This window comes from Anser brachyrhynchus (genome assembly GCF_964034855.1).
Source record: "Anser brachyrhynchus genome assembly, chromosome: 3".
Lineage (NCBI taxonomy): Eukaryota > Metazoa > Chordata > Aves > Anseriformes > Anatidae > Anser > Anser brachyrhynchus.
In genome coordinates, this window is record NC_137696.1 from 68,806,735 (window position 1) to 68,818,389 (window position 11,655).

Here is an 11,655-nt window from a genome sequence, read left to right on the forward strand (position 1 = left end):
AGTGGGTGCATGGACTTCTACTAACTTGGTAGCGTGTCACAGGGATGTAGCAGATGTGCCTGCATAGTCTTTTATCAGTGCCCCTTAGATTTCCCTAAAGCAGTTTACTGCAACTGGAAGAATTTGTAGCATCAAGAAATCATACTTGTGGAGAGAGAAAAGAACTAAAGAAAAGGACTTTCTTTAAAGAAAATTGCACTCATATGTGCACTTTGGATGGTGACACAGAAAATCATACTGAGTTTTGCTTCTACCTCATGAGATATCTGCAGTAGTTCGACAATTCTGGTACCATATATGATGTAGAGCTGCTTAAGATATTATTGATGGAAATGCACCACAGACAAATATATGTGTACATATGGACTACTTGTTTCTTTGCAGAATCCTTGTAGTTTCCACAAAGGCATTCTCATTGGGAGTTTGAGATTCATTTTTCAAAATCACCCGAAGGCAGATGAGCTACCTGAGCTATTCCTGGTAAGAAGTCCCTCAGGGAATTCTTCTGAAGCCAAAATGCCTGCTCAGAGAAGTAGCCTGCTACCAAAGGAGGTAAGAGGTTCACAAGCTGGCTCTTACACTGCCACATCTCCTGTCTATACATATATCTATGTAAAAGTGCATGATCTTCTGGGTGAGATGATATTGTCCAAACTGACATGTTAACAGTTTTCCCTCCAGGAAGTCTGACAGTGTCCAGTGTAGCTGTTTTGGCTCTAGGATGCCATTTTGTGTATAGATGGGTACCACGGTCAGACTCATATTAAACACTGGTAAATTATCTCCAATATTGTAAGTAAACAGACTGCTCCCCAAAAAATGCTACTGACATGCTTTACATATTAAAACCAGCATGTCAGTTAATGGGATCCAGCAGTTTCTGAAAGCTCATTTTCTTTTAAGTAAGTAAATACAGTCAAATCTTTTAATGAAAAAAATGTGCTTATACATACCACCTTTTCCTTCCAAATACTGGAAGCCTACTCTACAAGCTCTGATCCTAATTTTGCCTCTTGTACTGCAGGGTGGGGGGAGAAGGTGGATGGAGAGTGGAAATAGAGAGAGTTAGAAAAATCCTCTAGCTTAGGCACTGCAAAATGACACTGCATGGGTTGGAGACTTTTGTAGTGCTTTGGCAGTTTAAGAGTAAAGAAATGAAGTCACATTCTTGTCCATGCAGAGAAGCTGAACCTCCATTTCTCCCCTCCATAGTTTTACTCCTTCCCTGGCTCTCCTTCCTTTGGGAGGTGAAGAATCAGCAACCCAAACTGAAGAGAAAAGGGCCTGGCAAAAATAGCTGCCTAAAAGTTTCTCTCAACCTTCCAGCTCCTCTTCTGCAGGCCTCCAGACCTGCAAAACACAAGAGGTTTCCATGGCCTGTCTCTGAGAAGCCAGAGAAAAGTGTCATTTGTGGTGGCCTGCAACAAGCTCTAAAGCAGCCTGTTCGGGGCTGAATTTTTTTGTTGTTAGTGGTGGTTGGTTGTTTTTTTTGTACTGGGGAGAAAGCTTTTGTTTTCTGCATTTCTGTGCAGGAGTCTGTCTCTCTCAACCACCTCTTGGATGGGCTTCTGCAATTTTAATTCTTTTTATAGCAAAACTTTACAGCAGTTTGGACAGAAAGTGAAGAATTCCTCATTCTCTATTGAAAGGTAGCCAAAAATTGAACTAGATGTATAAAGGGCCAAGAAGAATTTAAAACTGTTTAAAAATCTCCAGCCAGTGATCTGCTGCCAGCCCACCAAGGTTTTTAGAATTGATTTGTCCCTTTACTCTTGTCTCTGGGAAATAAACCAACTTTTTTCTCTCGTAGTGAGGGGAAAGTGGACGATGGGAGTAATTTGTAACATTCAGGAATTAAGATAACAGTCGTCTTGTGATTTAAGCATCACTATGCTGCCTGTACAACCTCCTAAGAGTAGTTATGTGTTAGATATTTTGTTTTTCCTAGGAGGTGCCATTCAGTGCCAGACCATATGTCTTTTGGTCTTGGCTGTTGTGTTTCATAGGAGCTATACATTTAAATATGTTTGGGAGAAGCAGGATGATGTAATGCTGGAGACACCACCTCTGGGGCTCTGTAGTGTTTGAGAAAAATCAAAGTTCACCAGTTCAGAGTGCTTGCTTTGCTTTTATGTGTGTATACACATGCACACAGCACATGTACACAACACGTGTATATACACACTGATCTATTTGTTATTGCTTCCTCCTTGCTTTTGCTCTTAGTTCACTGTATGGAAACAGCAACGGTGGGGCCCATACACAGTTAGAATCAGTGTTAGCTAAACTGAAACAAACAGTGGCGTTACACTGGACTTGGGATCCCAACCAACACCCCAGTGAAAGGAAACGCTGAGGCATTTTAGGGTAGGGAGTAGGACCGAGTCATTTATTACTCATTTCAGCTAAAGCAGCCCTAATCCTTTCTCGTGGTATCTTGTTCTAACACTATAGGTTTGCTGCTATATCTATAGGGCCAGTTTGAGTAAGTTCATATTTTTCCCAATGTACATTTTCCTGTGATTTGGAGAAAGGCTGTAGAAAAAAGACTTGGAATAAAATTGAAGATTTCCCCAATTCAGGATGATTTGGGGAAATTCTGTTCATTCACTTGGCACACAGAGGTCAAACATAAACTGTGTCCAAACTGAATTCATCCAAAATTGGACAGATTCAGACCTCTGGTTTAGTCCAATTTGTTCAGTTTGTCTTTTTTTTTTTTTCCTTTTTCTTTCTTTTTTTTTTCCTTTTCTTCCCAGATTAGTCTAATTTGCATAGTCTAGTGATGCTGTCATTGATGTCATCTCACTTAATGTTAGGGAAGGGAAAATCTAGCTGGTTTTGTATTCAGAAGAGTGCTCCACTCCAGTGATGTTATCATGCCATTGTGAAATATCGATCTATGAACTAGGTCAGAGCTATGTTATATTAACTGTAGATCTCATTGAAGACCGAGGAGGTAGCGTTTGTTCTGCTCAGACTCAGTTCACAGAGAGTAACTCGTTGGGTACAGCCTTTATGTGCTTTCACAGGTTAGCAAGGTATGAATTATTTAGAAATTTGATCACTATCTCAAGTAATTTGATAACTAAGTCAAGCTTATTCTAGCCAGTGAACTGTGTAACATTGGGTAAGTAATTCTGTAAATCTATATTTACAATTTGAAGAGTCCCTTTTTAAAATGTACATGCGTTCTGTAGAGCTTCATCCTTGTACTTACATTTCAGGCCTAATCACTTAATGTTTACTATTAGTTTTCTGTTCTTGTTCATCTTAATCCAAGAACAGAAACAGCATCAAGATTGTGCATGGGACTGCGACTGTGGGGATCTATGCTCAGGTTTCTTGTTGTACCAATAGACGATTTGGCTAATCTCGCTCAAACCACTGGGTCAGATTACCAAAGAGGAACCCAGTGCTTGTTTCTGCAGGAGTGAGTGAAGCACTTGCATAGTTTTGCAGGTCTGGACTTTCGTTCCCCTTCTGCAAAATAATGGTTATAATAATACTTTCTTTGGCTGACTTGTCTGTTTAGATTATGTTAGTCACTCTGCAGACATAGCAGAGAGACAGCAGGAACTCCCTATTTCAGGGTAAAACAAAGAGCAACAAATCCAAAATCCACTGAAATCATTAGAAGTCTTTTCTGTCTTGAATCATGACCAGTATGTTTAAGATCAGTTTTCACCTAATATTTCCTATCATTGAATTTGTGGGAGTAATCTGGAAAGGAGCCATGGATGAAAGACATGAAAAGATGCAAAGAGAATTCCTTTCTTCAATTAACAAGTATCTCCACATTACACTTTGGCAAAATTTGCTGAGTTTTTGTCCTAGTTCTGGAAAATTGTTGTGGGCATCCCAAAGACCAGCGGACAAGTCTCACAGAGTGTCATCAGAGGAACTTCCTATTATCAGCCTAGTGGATAAAAATTATTAAAATGTTGCTGAATCTTCCATATAAGGCATATTGGATTCAAAACTGAGCTGGTCTCTGCCTGTCAGTGTTGAGTTAACAGATTCCAGGCAGTATGCTCCAAGTCTGCAATACTTTATTCTCCTGCCCCTGATTAAGGTCTTGGATCCATACAACTCCCACATTTAATTGCACTCTTCTCAGTTAAAAGCACATCTTTAATCAAGCAGTGGGCAGCTGCAGTTAGCACAATCAGATGTCCTAATGAAAGAAAGAAGTTGTAGGTATTGCCAGCAGAGCTCACACAAACCATGCTGAAAAGAAAGGCAAGCTGATGGCTGGAAAAGTTTCTGTCTTTTCTCTTCCCTTTAGTCACCCCTCCCCTCTCCCGCTGACATTTTCTAACTCAGCAGAAGCTGCCAAATTGCAGATGGTTGCGGGGCCTGCATGAACCAGAATAAAACACGGAAGCCAGTATCTGCAGGAGAGGTTGGAACAGAAACAAATGCGCCTGACCTGATTTTTCAAGCATGGCCAGATATAATGCCAAAGTCCATCTTCTGATATTTGTTATGTGCTTTATATACCAATTCTGTGTAGAATGCAGTCAAAAAGTGCTGTATAGCCATTTTTCTTCCTCTGGTGGAGTTGTAATAGCTGTGGGGTGCTTTGAACCTGCTGGCTTCCAAACTTTGCTGTATCATATACCTCAAACACAGGTTCCTGGGGGCAGCGAGACCAAATCCGAAAACTTTTGCCCACACAATAATAAGTGGAGATATTTTGTTACCAGATGTTTAATTCCTATGCAGCTGATATTCTGTTTCAATGAAGATGTGGTATTGCATGCTGGGTCTTGCAGTTTCAGCAGGGTACCTGTGTATGGAAGAGGAGTAAAGGTTCATCCCAGAGTTGCCAACAGTTGGTTCCAAGGTTCACACTGAGTTCACTTTTGCTTTTCATCACCTTCATTGATGCTTTGTCATCAAAGGTTCGTGCTGGAGCAAAGGCACGGATACAAACTCAGTCGCTAAAAATTTAAGAACGCAGAAAGGGGAGAGGGGTGCTGAGTCACAGGCAGGACTCATCAAGCACTGCTATTGCTCTCCTAACTCTGTGGCATCAGAATATCCCCCTCCAGGAGAGGACCACTGCTGCTGTACTAGCCCAGTCTGACCTTCGCAGAGGTCAGCAATATCGTGTACTTTGGGACAAGGAGAAAAAAGCAAACAAACAAACAACAAAAAAACCCACAGAATTAGAAAGTTGAATTAATTCTGAAGATAATATTTCTCGTATCCCTGGTCACAGGAATATGTATCTGTGCACTTCTTAAGCCTTGATGGATTGGCCCTTCTGTGTTTTTTGGATGGAGTGCAATGCCATTGTTTGTGCTCTGTAGCTGGAGAGCAGAGGCACAGAGAGACCCATGTTTTAAAGGCACTGACATGTGTCATTCTCATGGGAGTTTGGTTTCCAAACCACGTTTAAGCATCTGGCCCTCTATTGTCTTTCCTCCCTCCACACCAAACTGAGATTGCAGGGTAGGGAAGGAAATTGAACCCATACCTCTCACATTCGCCATTACAGCCACATGCAAGACCATCCCCACCAGCTAAGATTAGGATTTGGACCCTGCATACTAGTACTGTTATAGCTCTTGAAATTGCTTTCAGCTGTAAGCAAACCTAACCTGCATTTCTGTCTTAAGGGGTGCCTGCTTTAATGAGAACATAGGCTGTCTATGCACATGGTGAAAATGTACATTTTTTAACTGCTTTTCTTTCATTCCTCCCCATGCTCTTATGAAAGAAAGAATAAATGTAACTTCCTCATCCACTTTCTTGATTGGGTCATTTTATGTGCTTTTAGTCTTGTTCCTTTTTACAAAACCTTTTTTGACTCAGTCCAACAGAAACTGCCCCAAACTCTTCAAGCATCCTTTATGGGGAATTTTGCCATGCCTCTAATTGTGCTTTGGAATTGCCTCTAATACCATCCAGTCCTCACAAAATAGGCAGGAGCAAACTGTGTTTTGGATAAGAAACTCTCCCTGTATTAGCAAATGACCCAGAGCATATTTCATACTGTTTTCCACCCCCTTCTTTTTGCATTCTGACATGCATTAGTTATTTTCACCGCTACTGCAAAGCAGGCAGATGCCAACACCAAGTTAATTCCTAACAGGGATGCCCTGGGGCATGTCCACACAACACAGTGGAGCTGGGGCAAGCACTGACCTGAGAGCTGCTAAGCCACTGAATGTCACTTAGTGGTTGTCTCTGAGTCACTAAGTAGTGCTTGTATATGGAATTAGCAGCTGGGTCACAGCTAAGGAGACCTGCAGGTTCACTTGGTGGCTCTGAAAAGTGATTTTCTAGAAGCTTCAGACATTCACATGCAGGCAATGAAATTACCATGACTATATTACTCATGTCGTTAGAAAACACACATACGGAAGAATCATCTTTCTTTTTAGAAACTGGTCATTTTGTTTTGTATAGCAGTGGGCAGCAGATGCTAATGAGAGACCAAAAACCATCACACAAACTAAATGACATGTCTCTTTCTGCAGCCAAATTTAGCTTGCATTGAAATCCACGGGAGTTTTGCCAATGACTAGTAGAAATACTAGACATTCCTCAGGGACAGACAAGCAGTAAAAGTGTATAGGGAAAAATCCAGCTGAAAGCTGCACTTCAGATATATATGTAAAAGTTAGTCCTGCTCACGAGAAATTCACTGGCTGGGCTTGCACAGCTGCCACCTGCCATGGGGCGAGTGATAGTTAAAAGGAGCCTAAGTTCAGGCTGTGTGCAGAAGCAGGGATGCAAGTTCAACACCGGTACGAAGCAGATTAGCCCCTGCTCTGGAACATGCTGTTATGAAATCTTTGTGATACAGTCTCACTCAAAGCTGCTAGTTTTCTCATTTGGTAAAACACAGACCTCTCCTCCTTTAAAGAATACGGTAACTTAGCTAAAACATACAAAGGCAGTGCACAAAGGCCTGTTGCTTAGCACTGGCCAGTGCTCGTGATCCCTGGCTTGATTTAAAAAAAAAGTGTTTAAATAGATAATTTTGTTTCAGTAAAAATGAACCGTTCTCTTAGAATGCAAAAGAGTGCTTAGTGTTCAGCCAAACTTAGGGTTCAGAAAAAGATGTCCTTTAAAGTAGGGTAGACAAAATAAAGCAGAGTGTAATGATATGCTGGGAAATCGTTTAAAAACATCAGAATAATAATAAACATGCATTTTAATGTGGAAAACACAAATCTAGTGGTGTACCTTTTAGAGGCAACAGGGCTTGATAGTGCCAGACACATGCAAACACACATTGATCAGAACTCGTGAGCATGAATAATATACAACAAATGTGAGAGATGGAGAGACCAAAAAAAAAATGTCCTTGTGCTGAAAGTTCCTGCTGTAGGCAGAATCAGATGGAAACTATCTCTGGAAATGTTATAGCCAAAATATGTGTTACAACTGCATCTCCAAATGCTCTAGTCTAATCTGCCACATCAAGAGGCATCCCAAACCCCACATTTCTTATTAATGTGCAGACAAATATTAAGAGACACTTTACTGTGGAATGAGATAAATCTTCCAAATGAGCCCACAGGCTCAACAAGTTTCAAGAGATCAGCAGTAACTCATTTCTGAGTGACTAGGTCATAGCAGAGGTACTAACTATAGTCTGTTATTGAAAGTATCGAGCGTGACCTCCTCCTAACATTGTGTGTGTCTACATATTTACCCTGGTGATGCTATTTACATGGCTGCAGTCATTCGGTCCCTATGGGCCTCAGTACTGCCTGTGAAACTGGATAGTGTTGCCAGTAATGGAGGAGGAGGATGTCACCAACTGACCACGGTAACTTAGCACACATGATGCTTATGCGGCATGTGAGATCCTCAGAGCCTTGGGAAGTAGTGATTTGGCAACGTGAATTCACATTTTGTGTCAGAATAACCATTGGACATCCCTAGTACACGTGTGACATGGTACCCGTGCCTGCTCTGGCTACTTGAGTACTACCAAGACTTTCCAAAGGGGGGGAGAAATGACTTTTCGCTTCCGAAGAATGGATGGATCAGAATGTCCATCCCAATAATGTACGGTTTCTTTGGAAGTCGGGATGCAGACGTTAGCAGCTCCCAAGGATGTCGTCACATCCCATAATCTCAGAAGTTAAGAGGTGTAGAATAATAGAAAGCAAACTTCATACTTCTCAAAGGCAAAGCTATTTTGGGATCTAGCCTCCCAATGATGTTTTAATAGATGTTTTCAGTCCCGGCTTCCAACTTTTGTAACTCACTGACAGCAGTGGGCTTCCTCTCTCCAGATCATAACAACGTCTAAGAGACAAATAAATCTGGTTTATCTTTGACACCACCAGGTATTTTGGTCTTTATTGCTACCTATTTCTCTCTCTTTCCATTTTTCTGTCCTTGCCTGGCAGCTGAAAAAGGCAAAAAAGCACAAGCAGTGTCTTCAGATTTGACACTTTAAGGAGACAGAAATGAGCTTTATGCTATTAGTTGCCGTTGGCAACCTCCGCACAGATACAAATGCTCTACTGTGTTCTGCCTCCCTGCTTTTCACCTCCCAACGAGTCATCTTCACAAGATGTCAGAAAGTATTAAGTAGGGATGTAATTGCTGCTATGTAAAATAGATATATGAAATTGCAATAATTACATTGTACTTGCCATCGTAATGCAGTATGTGATCAAAGGTTTTTCCTACAGCATTATCCAAGCTTTAAATCTGGTCAGTTCTCACAGAAACCTCCCATGGAGCCTGCCTGCTAACAAACCTTGCCACATAAACCCAATGCAGAAAGAAAGATAAAACATGCACTTTTCTCACTGCTAAGTATTTCCATCACTTCATTTTTGAGGAGGGAAAATGGCTGAAAGTTGAAGTCATGTGCTTATCATAGGTCCAGTTCTCATTAGGCGTTAATACAGTTAATGAGTATTCAGATTTAATTTACCTGTGTTCTGAGCATTTGAAGTCTGCAGGTTGGTCGTGTTCAAGTGAAGGATTTCCTCAGGCTTATGTGGGCACGTGAGGTCTCTGCCATGTGAACTGCTGACTGACTGCCGTGTGTCAGTGAGACCTGGGTACCTTACAAGGTAAGGCAGCAGAGCTCAGACCTGTGTGAAAATAAAACCTGATGCCTGGAGGACTGCAGTTAGATCTAATAACGCAGGAGTTAGGAAACTCAGTGTTTTTCCTCTCTGTGCCACTCATCTGCTGTGCAGCTTTGGGCAGATTGTTTTGACCTGTCATCTTCCTCTCTTTCCTCGCACTTTTTCCTCTCTCCTGTTTACTTTGGTTAAAAAATCTTGAAGGATCATGTGCACTCGGGGTCTGTAGACTTCCCTATACAAAGAATTCTTCCATTTGCTGGGGTTTGCATCCAGCTAGGATATGAATCTTATGGTTCAATGAGCTTAGAGAGTGCTCTTGTGAAGACAGCTGTGTATGCAGGTAGTGCAAGCTCAGAGAAGGGACAACCATGTTGACTGACCAAGACCTGTGAATGGGACAGTGGCTGAGTGCAGGAAACAATGGCCATTAGTCTGAAATATTCCTAATTGAATCTGACTTCTAACTAAACCACTGCTGTGAGTCACACCAGTGCTTCAGTGTAAATACTTCTCTCAATCAGACACAATAAAATATAATTGGAGTCAGCCTGTTGTTATTGATTAGAACATAATGTGTTAGAGACCATCCTCTTTTAATACACTCTATTTATAGTGTCTGCATCATGGAACAGTCATTACAGCTTTTCCATCCTTATTGCTCAATCATGAACAAAGCATTTAACATGCATTCCTGTTAGCACACTAATTCATGCCTGTATAAAACGACAGGGACTAAAGCCAGCTTGAGAATGTAGCATTTAAGGAGCATTTCTGTAAGAATCTGTCCAAGTAGAGTGAAATCCAGAGGAAGAGGGGTGTGATTTATCAAGGGATGTTAATTTTCTCTATGTGGGAAGTGCTACACACTGGGGACATGGTATGTATGTTTGCACTGCCAAAAGCATTTACAGGGCAGATGGCACTACATGAGTCTTCTCTCCCTGCAAAAGTGGCTCTGTGCCTGGCTCTGCAGCTTTCCCTCTAGTCGCTCCATGAACCTGCAGTCCCAGGAGAAGCCTTTCTCGAATGGGCTTGAATTGGAAAACAAAGTTTGTGTTCTGCCAGATTCACTTTACCTTAAGCTGTAGTGCAAAAATAGAGAAGCAGATGTCAATTGAATGAGGTATATATTAATGGGCATGTGAGCAGGAAAGTGCCTTTAGGCTAATGCAGTGCAAGTCCACGCACAATTAGAGAGAAACTCGTGTGCCGACAGTATACTCTTCCTACCCCTCGCTGTGAATGCCATGGAGAGTTTAATTTTGTGTCTGCTGTCTCCAGTGCTGTTGCTGCAAGGTGGTGACAGTGCAGTGTCACACGAAACCGCTGATTTAGAGTCTGCTTTCTGCAGAGGACGCACAAGGTTGCCCTCTCAGGAATGAGGCACACATTGGCCAAGACAGACAGTGATGGCACCATGTGTTCCCAGGGGAAACAGCAACTTGCAATGCTCTTGAACATGTCTGTTTGGGCCAATGTTTGAAGTAACCTCACAGAGCCCGAGGTGAGGTCTGCAGATTGTTAGTGTAATACAGGACTCTCCTTAGTGATACGAAGAGGGTAGCTAATAACGGGGCCAAAATTCAGCAAAGCACATAAGACATGATTAAGTGCTTGAAGCTGAACATGTGCTCAAACATTTCACTGAACTGGAGCCAAAGGTGAGAAGAAAAAAGAGAAGGTGATAGCAAAGGAACATCTGAAAAAAAATAAAAGTATGTTACGGGAAATGCTTGTGACAATTCTTTCAGTTCATTATTTACAGATATATTCTTCTTTTTCCCTGTTTGCACCCTAACATAGCACGCAGAGCTATGCTGGAGAGTCACCTTGGAGGGGTCTGCATTTCAGTGGAGATTACTTTAGGAACATAATTTATTCTGATCATTAGTAGTAATCTACTTTTCTGGCAGAGAAAGTGAGTGGCATTTAAAAGTGAGAGGCAAACAGCAATGGAGGAAGACCTACAGCAAACTCTGTTATTTACTAGCCACGGGCAAATAGGCAAATACATCTTGCTCCAGATTGTGCATCCGTCTGCTACAGCAGACCCCAGACCTCAGAGCACCATGGAGCAATGCACACCTGCTATAAATAGTCACTGAGAGCTGTTTGAGAGTGTTCTGTAGGTACTAAATATTTTTTGCAGGACTAGACCCTTCATTTGTCCTTCATGGTATGACACGACATGAAATCATATTGATATGATACATTAACTGGGATAATTTGGGGCCCGGCTCTCATTTATAGCAGAATAGGCAGTAAAAACGGCAACTGAGTTGATACAGACTTCACTTCAAGGGCTTTTACGCTTCCTGCACTGTGTGAAAGGCCCACGGTGCCAGTGAACATTAGTCCTCTGGAGTCAAAGACAGACTCCTCAGTGATGTGCTTGACCTCCTCTGTGCTGCCCGCAGCCGCAGTGGCACCATGAGCAGGACCAGGGGACAGTGCTCCTGCCTCTTCCCTGCAGGAGCCTTCAAAGGCCGTGGTCCTCCATGAGTTCCTGGCTGTTAAAGTGTCTCCGGGGTGAAAGCAAAGTGTATAGCCAGAGGACTATATTCCCAATGCAGAGGTC